Source organism: Gekko japonicus, unplaced genomic scaffold (genome assembly GCF_001447785.1).
Source record: "Gekko japonicus isolate JY-2015 unplaced genomic scaffold, Gekko_japonicus_V1.1 scaffold461, whole genome shotgun sequence".
Classification (NCBI taxonomy): Eukaryota; Metazoa; Chordata; class Lepidosauria; order Squamata; family Gekkonidae; genus Gekko; species Gekko japonicus.
This window is the reverse complement of record NW_015171517.1, coordinates 23,466-28,530: the sequence shown is the minus strand read 5'-3', so window position 1 is coordinate 28,530 and position 5,065 is coordinate 23,466.

Here is a 5,065-nt window from a genome sequence, read left to right as displayed (position 1 = left end):
AAAAATAAAAAAACTATGAAAGAAAGAAAGAAAGAAAGAAAGAAAGAAAGAAAGAAAGAAAGAAAGAAAGAAAGAAAGAAAGAAAGAAAGAAAGAAAGAAACTGGAAACTGTCAAGCTGGAAGGAAACCAGCTGCCTTCCAGAAAAAGACAATATATTTCAAAGAAAAACAAAAAAATAGGCATTTGAAGATACGTGAAGCTGCCTTATACGGCATCAGACCAATCCGGCGTCAGACCAATCCGGCGTCCAGTATCTGTTTACCCAGACTGGCAGCAGCTCTCCAGGGTCTCAGGCAAAGGTCTTTCCTATCACCTAGTGCCTGGTCTTTAAGAACATAAGAGAAGCCAATGTTGGATCAGGCCAATGGCCCATCCAGTCCAACACTTTGTCACACAGTGGCCAAAAATACAAAAAAAAAAAAAAGGCCATCAGGAGGTCCACCAGTGGGGCCAGGACACTAGAAGCCCTCCCACTGTTGCCCCCCCTAAGCACCAAGAAGACAGAGCATCACTTGCCCCAGAGTTCCTATCTATACCTTGTGGCTAATAGCCACTGATGGACCGCTGCTCCATATGCTTATCTAATTCCCTCTTAAAGCCATCCATGCTTGTAGCCGCCACCACCTCCTGTGGCAGTGAATTCCATGTGTTGATCACTCTGTGGGTGAAGAAGGACTTCCTTCTATCCATTCTAATCCGACTGCTCAGCAATTTCATTGAGTGCCCACATGAGTTCTTGTATTGTGAGAAAGGGAGAAAAGTCCTTCTTTCTCCACCTGCTCTATCCCATGCATAATCTTGTAAACCTCAGTCATGTCACCCCTCAGTTGTCGTTTCTCCAAGCTAAAGAGCCCAAAATGCTTCAACCTTTCTTCATAGGGAAAGTGTTCCAACCCTTTTATCATCCGAGTTGCCCCTTTCTGTACTTTTTCCAATGCTATAATATCCCTTCTGACATGTGGTGACCAGAATTTTATTTTTAATAGGAGATGCCGGGGATTGAACCGGTGACCTTTTGCATGCAGAACGGAGGCTCTTCCACTGAGCCACAGCCCCTCCGTTCATCTCCTCCTTTGAATCTGCAGTTTTACAGATCGTTCGGTCATGTCTTCCAGAGAACCACCCAGCGGTTTTAGACTCTTCATGACAGCTTGACCTCTGCTCTTTCCCCCAAGGGGAATGCACCCATTTATCTAACCTCGCTTCTACATACAACTCTCGGTCTCTGGTTCTGGCCTCGCAGCCAGAACTGCCTGTCCTGTCCCTTTCCCAAACGCCTCCGTCCGCCTCGGCTTTCCTTTCAAGTCTCCTTCTTCAATATTTCAAAAGGTACAGAAGGTTGCTTTACCGTAGGGAGTGAGACCCTGGCAAAAATGTGAAGAGCTTTGGGCTTGCGTCCCCCGGTTAATATTAAAATCCGAAGAAGAGCTCCAGGGCGGAGCACCAGAGAGCGGCTTTAATGCACCTGAACAGTTGGACGGCCCAAGGGATTAAGCAACAGTAATGTGCCTGGGGCAGCAATTACGCACAACTCATGCTCCTGCCAGATACATGCGACCGCTGAGTGGTGTTCTGCGATGGCTGGCTATCTCGCACAACCATCCGATCTCGGCGTCCACATTACTGAAGACTCGGGAGGGAGTTCAGATGTAGTCCCGACATCCTGGGGCAGCCAAATAAGTAATTACAAGGCTCCCCCTCGCTGCCTCCTGCTTATTCTTTTCATGGCTCTAAAACGTATCGCAAACATTCTTAAGTGTCTTCCAGGGGCTAATTTAGGAGCTTTTTAGCCAAAGCTGACGTCTTGGGGCCGCAAATATGGAAAGAGATGATAGCGCAGGAGGTTATTACAGCCATATTTTCCTGTATGTTATAATTACAGTAAGTCACTCTAGGCCTACCAGGAAAAGAATTGTGTTTAAAATAATAATTAAGAATAATCAGAGGAGCCGGTCTCATCCGACGCTCCCAATTCCCTCCATTATTTTAGTGTGTGTTGCTCCTCATGCTATTGTGCTGGTGCAGTTTCTGAGGTCCAAGAGCCAACGTGGTGTAGTGGTTAGAGTCTCAGACAAGGATCTGGAAGACCCAGGTTCGAATCCCCACTCCGCTATGGAAACTGTCTGGGAAGCTGTCTGGGTAGCCTTGGGCCGGTCACACATCCTTAGCCTAGCCTCCCTCGCAGGATAAAATGGAGGAGAGGAGAATGAGGTAAGCAGCTTTGGGTCACCACTGGGGAGAAAGGCGGGGTATAAATGATGCCAATAGATCTTGCCTCTGCCGTGGACTGACCAAGTGACCTTAAGCAAGCCTCTCAGCCCCATCTGCAATATGGGGATACTACTCGCTGCTAGTGGGGCGGTGGCAGCACGCGGGCCTGAATCCCAAGCAGCGAATCACCGCTGGGAAATTGGCCCTGTGTGCGCTGCGGCCCCCACCTTGAAGGGTCTTTCTGACAGAGGAGCTGAGGCTGGCGACCACCCCCCCCTCTCCCTGCTGAAAGATTTAAAGGGCCCTCCAGCTGATTGGCGGACCACATGCTCCCCATCGATCAGCTGAAGCCCTTTAAACCGCTGCAGGAGGGAGCAAGAGAGGTGGCTGCAGGTGGCCATTCTTAGGGGTGGCGGCGGTGGATTGGAGCCCCCAGCAGCGGGGAACCCCTGCCCGGACCTGGGAGGCTGGCAACCCATGCTTTGAAAGTATTAGGCCCAGCCTCCCCCCCCCCATCTTCTTCTTCCCCCGGCCCTTTCTGGCTGCCAGCCTTCCCCCACACAGGCCGCTGCTCGGTTGGTGCCTGTGGTTGCTTGCCTTACTGCCTCCCTCTCTCGGTAAGGGTCCTCGGGGCACTGGGCTGTTCCTGGCTTGCCTGGTGGGAGGGGGGGCTAAGTTGGAGACGGGAGCCAGCCCTGGACAACTATCAATGAGTAAGGCAGGCTAGAGAGGAAGAAGACGTTGACGGTAACAGATGTAGAAGGTCAGAAGACCTAGATGGCAATCCCTGTTCACAATAGCAAAAAGCCCAGTAGCCCCTTTAAGACGAACAAACTTTATTGCAGCATAGGCTTTTGAGAAACATAGCTCTCTTCATCACATGCACATAGGTTATCCTCCATGCATCTGACGAAGAAAGCTGTGTTTCTCGAAAGCTTACGCTACAATAAAGTTTGTTCATCTTAAACGTGCCACTGGGCTTTTTACTGTTTTGCAGCACCAGACTAACAGGGCTAACTCCTCTGGATCTATGACCTGTTCGCAGTGGCTGTACCAACTTATCCCCCCCCCCAAGTATTATCTACTATGATGTTGTTTTTTCCTCTCTTCTTCCAAGAAAAAACCCAGTTTTCTGTTTCTTGGCTGGCCGCGCTGTCTCTAGAGAGTGTCTCGGTATTGCACGTGGTCTCCTGAAAGTTCCCTTTAAAAAAAAAAAAATGCCCTAGATGCCCCGGCCTCCTTATAAGGGAGCAGCTGCTGGCCCATCAGCCATAAATTACTGGCTGCTATGGCTACGAATATTGCCTCTTCCTGCCATCTCCCTGGGTCCGCAAGGGCTCGGATCCCGAGATCTGTCCTCATGGAAACGTACATCTGCTTTTCTAGACTGGGCTTGGGCACTGGAGGCTCCAGGATTCACTGCACAGACCGTGCCGAGTCTTTTGTCCCGTTTTTAACAGGCCTGTACTCCCAGACTCAGTATAAGCCCACAATACACTCATGCCGTTAGTCGGACTTCTGTTTGGGATTGGGTGGTCTGTGTGTGGGGTGTGTGAGAGAGACAGGCTTTTGAGTTCTGGGTGGAGACACCCTGTAAACTCAACAATAGGCCCGCCCTGTGTTTTAATGACTGTGCTCCAAATAATACGTATCACTTGTATTGAATCCCTGGGGGTGGCAGGAAGCGCCGTCAAGTTGCAGCAGAGACCCTGTAGAATTTTCAAGGCAAGAGACGGTCAGAGGTGGTGTGCCACTGCCTGCCTCTGCGTGGCAACCCCAGACTTCCTTGGTGGCCTCCCATCCAAGGACTAACCAGTGCTGACCCTGCTTAGCTTCTGAGATCTGACGAGATCGGGGCTAACATGGGCTATACGGGTCAAGGTAAAACGGTGGCGGAGAGTTCCATCAAGTCACAGCCGACTTACGGTGACCCCGTTGGGTTTTCAAGGCAAGAGACTTTCAGAAGTAGTTCGCCACTGCCTGCCTCTGTGTGGCAAACCTGGACTTCCCTGGTGGTCTCCCATCCGAGGATTAACTAAGGTCGATTCTGCTTCGCTTCCTAGGTCCCAGGAGACGGAATGCTTATGCAGATGTTCTACTATGCTAGATGTTCTACTCCAGGGGTGGCCAAACTGTGGCTCAGGAGCCACATGCGGCTCTTTCACACATATTGTGCAGCTCCCGACAGGGCAGCTGGAGAAGCAAAGGGGAGGCTTGAGGTGGGGGCGGGGGGAGCAGAGAAAGAAAGTAACTTTAACTTTAAATGGGTTCTCAAAGCCCCCCCACCTCTCCCTCCCCCCCATCTATTTGCTTTCTTTCCACTTTCTTTCTTTCCACTTTTCTTTTGTTCTTTCTCTCTTTCTCTCCTCCCTCCCCATCTAAAGTTAAATATGTTCTCCAAGCCCTGCCACACTGTTACACTGGCTGGCTGGCTTGGCTTGGCGAAGGCATTTGTCTCTTTAAATCCTTTCATCAAGCCAAGCCAGCAGTGCAGCGGGAGCAGGGGGCTTGGAGAACACATTTAAAGGGCAGCCTCCAGCTTGAAGAAGGCATTTGTCTCTTTAAATCCCTTCTCCAAGCCGAGCCAGCTGGCATGGGATCATGGGGGGGGGTGTGTCTGGAGAACATATTTAAAGTTGCTTTCTTTCCACTTCTCCCCCATTTATTTGCTTTCTTTCCCTCTCTCTCTTTCCCCCTCCCTCCCTCCCCATCAATTGGCTTTCTTTCCACCTCTTTCTTTCTTTCTTTTCATCTTTCATTCTCGCTTTCTCCCTTCCTTTCTTCCTTTCTCTCTCTCTTCCTTCCTTCCCCTCCCTCATCTGTTTTGTTTGTTTCCCTCTCTTCCTTCCTTCC